Source organism: Nannospalax galili, unplaced genomic scaffold (genome assembly GCF_000622305.1).
Source record: "Nannospalax galili isolate Female #2095 unplaced genomic scaffold, S.galili_v1.0 scaffold441, whole genome shotgun sequence".
Taxonomy (NCBI): domain Eukaryota; kingdom Metazoa; phylum Chordata; class Mammalia; order Rodentia; family Spalacidae; genus Nannospalax; species Nannospalax galili.
In genome coordinates this window covers 7,063,504-7,076,135 of record NW_008348089.1, presented here as the reverse complement: position 1 = coordinate 7,076,135, position 12,632 = coordinate 7,063,504, and the positions used below count along the sequence as shown (strand labels likewise).

Below are 12,632 nucleotides of genomic sequence, written 5' to 3'. Positions count from 1 at the left end.
GAAGGCAGTACGGCCACTGTGGAAATCATTGTGGAAGCTCCTCAGAAAGCTAGAAAGAGATATCTCCACATGATCCACTCTTGGGCCTCGTTATCCTACTACAGAGATACTTACTCATCCACGTTCACTGCTGCTTTATTTATAATAACCAGGAAATGGAAACAGCCTAGATGTCTGTCAACTGAAGAACAGATAATGAAAATGTAGTACATTTACACAATGGAATTATTATTCAGCAATTACAAGAAACGAAATTATGAAATTCACAGGTGAATGGAGCTGTTAACAGTCATCCTGAGTGAGGTAACCCAGACCCAGAAAGACAAATGTTGTATGTTTTCTCTCACTTATGGATGTTACTTTAGAATCTTTGGGTATATAAGTCAGGTTTTAAAAGAATAAAAGCAGCAGACATCAATGAAATGAAAATAATAGAGATATTAACAATGTAAAAATACTGTTTTTTGAAAAGATCAATACAATTGATAAGTCTCTAGCCAAGCTAAGATAAAAGGAGGCAGTATACAAACTACACACACAAAAAATGAAGTAGACATCATTATAGATCACCTATATGTTGAAAGGGTATTAAAAAGACATGAAACACTCCACAAATTTGACAAGTCAATGTAGAAAAATAATGAGCAAACTCCTTGAAAGACACAAGTTATCAAATCATGAATAGACAGAAGATCTCACTGCTGAGTACAGGTCCATGCCCACCCTACCCACCCGGCTAGCACAAGCTCTTCACATCTCCTCTGCTTCAGGTCCACACCAGTCACCCATTTGGCCATGACTGACGACATCACCAAACTGGCTGTAGGAAAAAACTCTGGTGACAATGGAAGGAGTCTTCACTCTCCATTATGGGTTGCCCATGTCCCCAGGACGTGATGGTGGTGGGCCAGGGACTCCAGAGTGGGCCTGAAGTACTCCGTCAATTGTGGCTTTGTCGCCAACTGGGATGACATGGAGATCTGCTCACACCTTCTACAATGAGCTGCATGTGGTCTCTCAGGGACACCTGATGCTGTTCACTATGGTGCGCGCGGTCCCACGGGATTGGTCCCCTGCGCGTGGTCTGGAAGGCAGCGAGTTCCGCGGGGGTTCTCTCCACTGCTTCCCTGCATCTTCCGTGGCTCTCTGCTGCTGGAGCGTTGTCCAGCCGGGTCCCACCCTTATTTCACCCGTGTACTTTCCTCAATATGCGAGTTCCACCGGCCGCTGGACCACGCGGGAAAGTATGGGGCGGCTGAAGCTGGGATCCGTGAGTCGGTGATGGAGGAATGCTGTCCCCCGGGGAGACTAGATTGCAGGCAGGAGACAGACTAAGTCCAGTCAGGTTCAGTGCTACAGCTCTTTATTCTCTAGTTCCTAGCTCCAGCTCCTTCTTCCATCTCCGCTTCTAGCTCCAAATTATTGAGAGAAGACTAGGATATTTTTATACTGTAGGGGCAGTGATAAAAGCTTTAGCTGATAGGCACTTTGCGAGATACCCTATTTACATATGGAAGTGGGCTCCTGCCATGCTGCCAGACTACCTGAAAAAATCACACAGGAAAGCATGGTATTTCCAGAGCCAGAGGCCATGTTTATGTTAGGGCATTTGTGGTGGGCACTTCAAAAGGTGAGTCAGGAAAATGCTAGGAAAGACACACTGCTGTTAAAAGGAGTCTTCTGCATATGAAACCGAGCTTGTGAGCTTTCCAGACATGGAGAGACTGCTACTTTATACAGCAGGGGTCCCCAACAGTTCACCAAGGCCCCAGCTGAACCCCAAGGTCAACCATGAAATAATGACCCAGATCATGTTGGAGACGTTCAACACAACAACCATGTGTGTAGCCATCCAGGCTGGGCCATTCCTGTATGCCTCTTGCTGTATCACTTATCGTCATGATGGACCATTAGGACAGAGTCACCTACACTGTGCCCACCATGAAGGCTATACTCTCCTCCACACCATTCTCAGCCTGGACCTAAGTGGCTTGGACCTGACAGATTGCCTCATGAAGATCCTGACCAAGGGAGGCTACCGTTTTATCGTGGCCAAGAGAGAAAACATGTGTGACATAAAGGAGAAGTTGTGATATGTTGCCCTAGACTTGGAGCAAGAGATAGCTGCATCTTCCTCCTCCCTAAAGAAGAGCCACTAGCTGCCAGACAGCCAGGTTACCACCATCCGAAGACAGTGGTTCTATTCCCCAAGGTGCTCTTCCAAGCCTTTCTTCCTGTGAATGAAATCCTGTGGAATCCATGAATACCTTCAATTTCATCATGAAGTGTAACATGGGCATCCTCAAGGACCTCTATGCTAACACAGCACTATCTGGTGGCACCACCATGTACCCAGGCATCCCAGTCAGGATGCAGAAGATCACTGCCCTGGCTCTCAAAAGGATGATCAAGAACATTGCTCCCCCTGAGCACAAGTGCTCAGCGTGGATGGGCTGGAGGCTCCATCTTGGCCTTTCTGTCACCTTCCAGCAGATGTGGGTCAGCAAGCAGGAGTAGGAGTGAGCCTCTCTATCGTCCACATCTAAGAAGACTATTCCTGAGCTGTATCACACCCTTTCTTTACAAACTGTAACTTGCACAGGACAAACAAAACAAACAACAACAAAGAGAAAACAAGACAACATTGACATGGCTTTAAAACATGTTTCTGGTTTTGACAAGATTAACAAACTAGAATGGTAAAGGTGACAACAGTGGGTTGGAGCAAGTGTCTCCAAAGTTTTACAGTGTGGCTAGGAAATTGATTGTATGTTGTTTTTAAGTAGTCATTCCAAATTTGCTGAGAATATCTGGTTCCAGGAGTCCCTCCCTTCCCCAAAGCTGCCCCCACTCCCCAAAGGTCCAGTCCTCACCCTGAGTCCATGCAAGGGAGTCAACAGCATCATTCTTGTATAAAGTATATACTATCAAAAATTTTTTAATCTTCCATCTTAATACTTTTAAATTTTTTATTTTTAAATCATCAGCCACAAGGTTCCCCTGAGATTTATGAAGGCTTTTGATTTCTCTGAGAATGGGTTGAGGTGTAAAGGCAGCCAGTGCTTGACTGTACACTGACTTGAGATCATTTTTATATACTGCACACCTTAAAAAAATAGATGTGAATACAACTATAGCTGTTAAAGAAATTGAAACAATAATTTAAAAATCTTCCGAAGTAGAAAGCACCAGATCCAAGCAAGTTCATTAGTGAGTCCTGCCAAATGCTGTAAGAATAAATGTTACCAATTCTCCATAATCAGAGAATAGAGTAAGAGCATTTTCTAACTTGTTCTATGAGGCCAACATTACTGTAACATTAACACCAGAGAAATATAAGAAAAAATAACTACAATGCACTAGTTTTCATGAATACAGATATAAAAGTTCTCAACAAAATATTACCAAATTGAATACAACATATAAAAAGAATTACATGCCATGATCAAATAGGATTTACTCTAGAACTGCAAGTCTCTTTCACTGCTCAAAAATCAATGAATACACTCCCACTTCTAAATGAAAAAGTTAGTAATGTAAAAATGACACAATCACATTTAGAGAAAGCATGTGGCAAAAATCTCATATCCATTCTTGGTTAAAAAAAAAAAGAAGCTCAGTAAACAAGGAATAAAAGAAAACATGCTCAATTGGTTAAGGAATTTTATTTAAAAAAAAACCCACAATTTATATCATACTTAATGACAAAAAAACTGAAAGCTTTTTCACTAAGTTGCACAAAGACAAGAGTATTCCTCACACTGGTCCTTACAGCACTGCAGGGAGAGCACAAGCCTGTCAATAAGATGGGGAAAGGAAATAAATAGTATACAGATTGAGGAAGAAACTATCCTGCCTTTGTTTCCAGATGGCATAGTCATTGGGGTAGAAAAGCTGAAGAGCTGACAAAATCTCTCCTGGACTTATTATGGATGACAAAATATCTGACAAAACAACTGGAGAGGAAGGCGCAGTTGCTTGCTCCTCGTCTCAGGCGTCTCTGTGTGGCCCTTGGTTCCATTGTTTCTGTGCCTGAAGAGACAATGAGAGAGGTTGTGGAGGACAGAGCTGTTCACCACGTGCTGCACAGGAAGCAGAGGGCAGGAAAATCTCCCCCAGGTACCCACTCCCAGCAACCCACTCTTCCAGTTAGGAGTTAGACCCCACCTCCAAAAGTTTTCAGAGCCCCACCAGAAAAGAACATCACCAACTGGAGTCTAAGACCCCAACACATGGGCCTTTATGGAGGACACAAGAGCCAACCATGATGTGTTTAATAGAAAATGCCAACTATTTTCCTATATACTAACAATTAATGAGTGGAATTTATAACTAAAAACAAAGTACCACATACATTTTCAAATCCCCAAAATGAAATATTTAGATATAAGTCTGACAAAGTTTGTGCAAATTGTGTATGAGAGGAACCATTAAATTTGGGTGAAAGAAATCCAATAAGAACAAGAACCAAGTGAATGCAGAAATGTCTTGTGTTCATAAACAGGAGGATCCCATATTGTCACGATGTCATTTTCCCAAGTTTAATACATCAATCTTATCCAGTCTCAATAAAAAAAAAATCCGGTAAATGCATTTCGTGAACATAGACAAAGTGATTCTAACATTTAGAGGGCTAGACAAAGATGTGTTGAGAAGCTAATTCAATATTGATGGGAAAGAACAAATTTGAAGGATGATGTTACAGAAACTAGCAACAAACCCACACAAATTGAGTCAATCACCTTTGACAAAGGGACAAAGACAATATCATGCAACTAATTTAACTCTTTCCTGAAACTGTACTTGCTGGGACAACTGAACTCTACATACAAAAAGTGAATCTAGGTCCAGCCTCACATGTTTGCAGAAATTGACTCAAAATGAATTGTTATCCTAAATGTAAAACATAAAGCTGTAAAACATCTTGAAAAGACATAGAAAGTTTGGATCATTTTTAGCATGGTGACAACTTTTCAAATACACAGAGTAGATAAGATCCCTGAAGAAAATAACTGATAAGCTCATTTATTAAAATGTATAACCTTTGTTTTGCAAATGGAATACACAGAAAATACACATTTTGAAAAAATAGTTGCAAGATCACTAATCTTACAAATAACATAATTTAAAATCTACAAGCAATTGTTAAATCTCAAAAATAATAAAATGGACAGCATGATTTACAAGTGGCTAAAGACACCTCATCAAAGAAGATATTTAAATGCAAATAAGCATATGGAGAGATGCTCTATGCTTACATAAGGATTCCTACATTAAGGATTGAAAATCAAAACAGCAGTGAGAGATGTCAACAATGAAAACCCCAGATGCTGACAAAGAAATGGAGGAAATGCAGAATGTTACAGCCACTCTGGGAGACATTTGGGGCATTTATTAGAAAATCACCCATAGTCCAGCTTGACAAGAAGTAGATTCACCTGGGAAGTATCTCAATGACAGACTGTGAGGATCAGGTTGGCTTGTGGGCATGTCTGCAGCGGATTGTCTTGATTATGTTGATTGATGTGGGAAGAGCTGCCTTGCCCTGTGTTGGTGGCCCCATTCCCTGGGCTGAACCAGACCAAACGTGTGGAGAGAACAAGCCAAGAGGAAACACGCACTAGTCACTCTCTCTCCACTCTTGACTATGGATGTAACTAGCTACTTCAGGCTTCTCTGCTACGATTTCCCTTATATGATGGACTATGATCAGAAACTGTGACTAACATAAACCCTTTCTCCCCTAAGCTATCTTTTGTCAGGGTATTTTATCACAACAGCAGAAATGAAACCCTGATACAGACTGTCTGGTAATGATACTCCTAAATATTTACCCCCCAAATTATGAATGCATGAGCATAAGAAAGCCTGTATGCAGGATTGATGTATATAACAATTTCCTTACCAATTGTGAAAACCTAGATGCAACCATGATGTCCTTCAGTATATCAATGGATAAATAAGCCCTGGTTCATCCAGAGAATTGTATATTATTCAGTAATATAAAGTAATAAGCTTCCAGACTACAAAAAGACATGGAGGAGGATTAAATGCATAATATTAAGTAACAGAAACCAGTCTGAATGTTTTCAGAATACACATGTAAGATTTCAAAAATATGTGACATTCTCAAAAATGTAAAATTCAGTATAGTAAAAAGAGCAGGGTTGCCAGGGATTGGAGGAAAGGAGGGCAAGGAGGTGAAGTCCAGGGCACTTCTGGAAGAGATAAAAATCTCCATGAAATGACAATGGTGTATTCGTGTTATCCAATTTTCCAAAGCTACAGAATGCACAATCCCCAGAGTGAACAGCGGTGTATTAAACTATGGCTTTCTGATGGTTTGGCTGTGTCAACACAGCATCATCTGCCACAGTAAAGGTGCCACTCTGGGGCAAGATGCTGATGGCTGGGAAGTCAAGCCTGTGCAGCGACAATAGGTATATGAGAAATCTCTGCACCATGCTCAGTTTTGCTGTGAAACTAAAACTGCTTTTAAAAGTTTATTTTTTCTATTTAAATGCCTGTGACTGTGGTTTTCCCAGTGCTTTAAAAGCCACAGGGTCTTTGGGCTGAACTGCTCAACAGTCCCATCAGCCAGCATATTGATAACCTACATTTGCTAATAAAGGAATCGTTTCTCCTCTCCAACATTTATGGTAGTCCTTATCAACTGGTAAAGTGATGCTCACTTAGGTCACTCTTCAGGGTTACTTGTGAAATTGATTTTTGTCTTACTAATAAACCCATTCTACTCTGTACAATGAACGAATATATTTTTATCTTCATTGCTATCATTACTAAAAAAAACAAAAGTTGAGAGTGTCTACCAGTCTCATTGTTATGTTTAACTGTAACATTACTAGAAATTAAAGCTTCTATTGAAGATTAACTCATGTAACTGTTATTACAGATTGACATCTTTTTTTTTTTTTTTTGCGGTCTTTTTGAGACAGGGTCTCCCTGTAGCCCCAGCTGTCCTGGAACTCACTATGTAGACCAAGCTGGCTTTGAACTCACTGAGATCCGCCTCTCTCTGCCTCCCAAGTGCTGGGATTAAAGGTGTATGCCACCACGCCTGGCCCTTAATATCTCTTTTAAAAGAAGAATTTATATTTATTTCTCTCAAACCTATTATAAGATCCCAGGCTGCATGCTGATCTTAAGGGAAAAAAATCTTCATTGTTTCTTGTTATGATGTTTTTAAGGTCATCACTTTATATTTTGACTTAGTTTTTTCTCTTTTCTGTCCTTTTTTTTAACACCTTATTTTCATTAGCATATGCTCACTGCTAATGGGCTCATTGTGACACCTCCATTCACACTTGGGATGTACTTTAATCCTATTCGCTGTCTAGTTCTATCACCCTTTTTGCCCGTTCCATATTCCAGCAGTCCCTATTCTGCTATTTTTATGCAGTTTATCCTTGGAACATATTTACTCTTTGTTATTTAGAGAATCTTTGATGCCACCCAAGTCTTTTGGACACAAAAAAGAGATAAAATCTGGGCTTTACCAACTAGGAAATAGCAGGGTTTGTGTGCTGGGGGAGAGGCCTGATTAAAACCCTCCAAGATACAAAGAAAAAATACCTGAGCAAATTGACCCAAGCTTATCAGCCAAAAACTGGAGACACAGACATTTAGGTGTCATGGGTCTTCCCATAAATAAAGATTTTCATTAAAATTCTGCTAAGAATAGTCAAAATTTATTTTGGGCAATTGGCACAAACCTACTTTGTGTTCTTGGTAAGAATTTTAATGAAGACAAAGTATTGGCACTTAATCCACACATATAAATCAGATCTGCTCCGTCTGCTGAATCTACAGCCAGCAACCTGAGAGGAAAACGAGAGCCTCCAGAGTGCACAGGCAGCAGTAGTCTGGGTTCCTAGAGTGGAATAGAAACTGAATAATCTTCATCTTGTTTCTTCTCAGACTGAAGATTTTCCTGAACTGGAAAGAAATGGAACCTCAGTTTGGGGACTGAAGGTTTCACACCAACTCTGCCACTAAACTGTGCAGCAGTGTATCATCGCTTTTCTTGCTGTTACAGAGCATCTTAAGGACCGCAGGGGTTTTTCTGCCTCATGGTTAGAGAAGATAAGCTATACCTTGGCTTGGAAGGTGTGTAGGTGAGAGCCATGCAGTCACAGGGAGATGAATGTCAGTGCTCAGCTGGCTTCCTCCTGTTGGAAATAAAATCTGAGGTCCAAGGACCCCACCAACCCTGTCCAAAGAACACGCAAAAAAAATAGAAGCCGTAGGCAAGAGAGCTTTTACTTTTGCAAAAGGGTGAATGCTTGATTATTTAAATCCAGCAATCACACCCCACCCATAAATTTAATGTTTGTATCCCTAATGCAAGAGTAGTGTGCCTTTTCCCCATTGGCTAGAGTCCAACTTCATTGTCAGTGGACTAGTTTAATAGAAGGAAGGGGAAAAAGGACTGACCAAAGAGAGGGAAGGGCTCCATCACCAATAGGTGCCAAGAACAAACAATGGAGGAAAGACAGCATCGTCAATAAATGGTGTTGGCAAAACTGGATCTCCACCTGTAGAAGAATGAAACTAGATCCTTATCTTTTTCCTTGCACAAAAGTCAATGCCAAATGGATCAAATACCTCAATGTGAAACTGGAAACCCTGAAACTATTAGAAGAAAATTTTGTCAGTAACTTACAAGATATAGGTGTAGGAAAGGATTTTTAAAATCAGACAGAAATTTTTCAGAAATTAAGGTCAGCAATCAACAAGTGGGACCTCATTAAACTAAAAACCTTCTTACAACACAAGAAACTATCAAAAAAAGTGAAGGGAAAGTCCACAGAGTAGGAAAAAACTTCACTAGTGACATATCTGACAGAGGTTTAACATCCAGAATATATTAAGAACTCAAAAAACAAAGAATTGAGAAACCAAATGACCCAATTAGAAGATGGGCTAAAGATCTAAACAGAAAGTTCTCAAAGAAATAAATAAAAATGGCTAAGAAACATATTAAAAAATGTTCAACATTGTTAGTAATTAGGGAAATGCAAATTAAAACCACCCTAAGGTTTCAACTTACCCCAAGCAGACTGGCTAGGATCAAGAGAACAAATGATACCAAATGCTGGTGAGGATGTGGAGAGAGGGGAACATTCATTTACTGCTGGTGGGATTGCAAACTCATGCAACCCCTTTGGAAAATAGTGTGGAGAACTCTTAAAAAACTAAAAATGAACCTACCATATGACCTGATTATACCACTCCTTGGCATATACCCAAAGGATTCATCCTATTATAGAAACACTTGTATAACCATGTTTGTTGCTGCTCTTTGCACAGTAGCTAAGAGATGGAAGCAACCTAAGTGCCCTGATGAGTGGTCAACAAAAATGTGGTCTATTTACACAATGGAGTTCTATTCAACAGTAAAGAAAGATGAAATGATGAAATTTGCAGGTAAATAGATGAAACTAAAAACTGTTATACTAAGTGAAGTAACACAGACTCAGAAAAACAAAAGACATATGTTCTCCCTCATTTATGGATCCTGGCACCAATTTCTTTTCTATTCTATGTCTTTTTAATAAGATGATGCTATACAACAGTCTTTTCTGTGTAAAATAACTACCATCATTATGACTTCAGTTGTGCCTGCTTTCTAAACATCATCATAACTGGGCTTGTTGATGGTTGTGCTCCTTCATAAGAGGGGCAAGCAGGGTCATGGACCCTCACTGGAGTATCCAGCCACTCTTCCCAGCCAACTGTATGAAATTTGGCCATAACCACATATGGTCTCCTGGATTTCGGGAGGACTAAAGTATATAATTTGGGAAAGGCTAGGAAGAGAAGTCTTGATCTATGCTGGGTAAAGGCTTTCCAGGATGCATACCCCCCAGGCCACTAATACACCTCAGGAACCCCTCAGTCATCTGTGTAAGTAAGCTCAGTAAATTCATTGATTCCCCAGGAAGATTTTAATCAAACATTGGTTTGACACTAAAACCTTAAAAGGGGATATACATTGCTTAGTATCCCCAGGAAAAGAATTCTCACAACAGATAGAAAATTTATTTGTTAATGTTATTATGTCTCATTAAAAAAGAAAATGAGAATGCAAAAGATGTTAAAAGGATATGGGAATGGAGATATTTTCCAAAATAGACACACAAAAAAATGAGAAAGCCTAAGAAGAGATGAAGGTCTGTGTAGGTTTGCAATGATTTGTAAAGGATGAAACAAAAATAATATACATATAATCTTAAAACTTCTAAGGTCATAGTTTAGTCAACTAGTTTAAGAAACAAAATATACGTCTAGTCAAGGTTTATCTGAGAACGTTTGGTTTTTGCCCAAGCTTTATCTACATAGCACGTGGTAATTAAAAGTACCAGACTGGTGGAACTAACTTTCTTGGATGTTTGACAGCCATACTTTGAGGCCTGTATTAATCTGGTCAGAGGGATTAAAGGACAGTTTTCGCCTCTTGACCTCCAAGGTCAAATAAGTTCCAGGGGACTATGGAGCATCTCTCAAAATGTCCTGTAACTATGGTGAGTCACCTGTCCTCCTGTTCAGGGAGGCTATGGAGACCCCACTAGATGGACTTGAACCAGTGTCCAGTCTACAAATAGGAGGGTCAACTCAGAGGACACATTTCCTCCATGCTTCCAAATGAAGCCAGCCATGGTTGAGTAGGACCTTTGGCTTATCTTCACATAGATGGAACTGGTAAAAGAAAGGAACCAGGGGCTCTCCCAAGCCCATGTGACACCTGAGGAATAGATCCTCCAACAACCTGAAGAGTAACAATAAATTGGTTTATTTGGGCCAACTGTCTTGGGTCTTAAACACCCAAAAGGAAAGTACAACCAAAGATTAAAGTGATCAATATATTTCTTTAAGAGTCCAAGGGATTACACTTCACAGACATTAGGATCAAGCCCATATAAAATGTTATTTAGACAATTATTTCTCATTGATGATTTTTTTTTTCTAAGCAGAAAGTGCTGCTCAGATGTAAGACTTCAAATCTTGGTCTGCAATACTGTAGTGCCCACATGTAGCTAAGGGAGACAACCAGCTACTGTCTAAAATGATGGATACATTTGTTTTTTCCCCCTATCTAGAAGCCTTTGAGAGGGACCTGACACTGATTCTAACCACTCCAACAGCTATTAGAATACCTAAAAGCAAATCCTGAATCCATCACTCTTGAGTCCAGCTTTGGCAGACAAAAGAAAAATGAGGAGGAACCCAATATAGGGATGCTTTTGGAAGCTCTCAAGAAATCCCAGTGGACTCTGATAAGAACATTTGATATCTGCTCTGTTCTGACTTTTTTTCTGGTTCCTGATCTAGAACTTGTAATGCTAACTACTCTTCCCTTTACTTTTCCTTCACATCCCCTATTCACCAGTCAAGGACTTTCTTTTCTCCCTATAGATAAGAGTTATGCAATTTGGGAGTCTTTTAGATAGGTCCACTGAAGGGATACTCCAATTGCCTCACCCTGCATCCCTGTTCAGCATGGAAGAAGCCAGAGCCATCTGTATCCCGATTCCCTATTGGCAATTTGGGTAACCTCTTCAGAGGATGGTGCGATAAGAATAGGAGGTAGGAATTGGCTAGACAGGGTAAAAAGACCCCAAAGAAAAGTAGCCAGTTTCTTTTTCCTTGGGCCTCTTAGCAACCCACTGTGTTACAAGGGCCAAAAATGTCAAAAACATTTAGGAGTGCTTATCTAATCCCTAAAAGATTTTATGGTTACCTCTTCAGAGGGGGGGAAGTTAGAGTAGCAAAAAGCCCCATTAAAAAAAGAGAAGAAAGAAAAAAGAGTACATGATGTCAGAAAAGAGTGATGGGGAGATACGGGAGGTGTTGGAGGGGAGGGAGTGGGTGTGGATTTGATCAAAACACCTTACATGCATGTATGAAATTCTCAATAAAGTTTTTTTTTTTTTTTTTTTTTTTTTTTAAAGAAAGTGTTGATCAGTTCTACGAGTTTTCTGGTGGAACTTTTAGGATCTCTTAGGTATAGTATATCATCTGCAAAAAGGGATATTTTGACCTCTTCTTTTCCAATTAGTACTCCTTTAATTTCTTTCTCTTGTCTTGTTGCTCTAGCAAGAGTTTCAACACTCCACTATGTTGAAAAGGAGTGGAGTTAGTGGACATCCTTGTCTAGTTCCTGATTTTAATGGGAATGCTTCTAGTTTTTCTCCATTTAGAATGATGTTGGCTGTGGGTTTGTTGTATATAACTTTAACTATGTTGAGATATGTCTCCTCCAGTCCAGTTTCCTTTAGCACTTTTATCATGAATGCATGTTAAATTTTGTCAAAAGCTTTTTCTGCATCTTTTGAGATGACAATGTGGTTTTTGTCTTGAGTCTGTTTATATGATCAATGATGTTCATTGTCTTGCATATATTGAACCATTCCTGCATCTCTGGAATAAAGCCTACTTGATTACATTGAATGATCTTTTTGATGCACATCTGTATGCAGTTTGCAAGTATTTTGTTGAGAATTTTTGTGTCTGTGTTGATTATGGATATGGGTCTATAGTTTTCTTTTTTGGTTGTATCTTTACCCAGTTTGGGTATTAGAGTGATGCTGGCTTCATAGAAGGAATTTGGG

The 12,632-nt window shown here is 39.7% G+C and overlaps 1 pseudogene; it reads left to right on the top strand.

The window, feature by feature from the left end:
* Positions 1 to 1,778: 1,778 nt before the first annotated feature.
* On the top strand, positions 1,779 to 2,517 carry LOC103743368 (annotated as a pseudogene).
* The last annotated feature ends 10,115 nt before the right edge of the window (positions 2,518 to 12,632 follow it).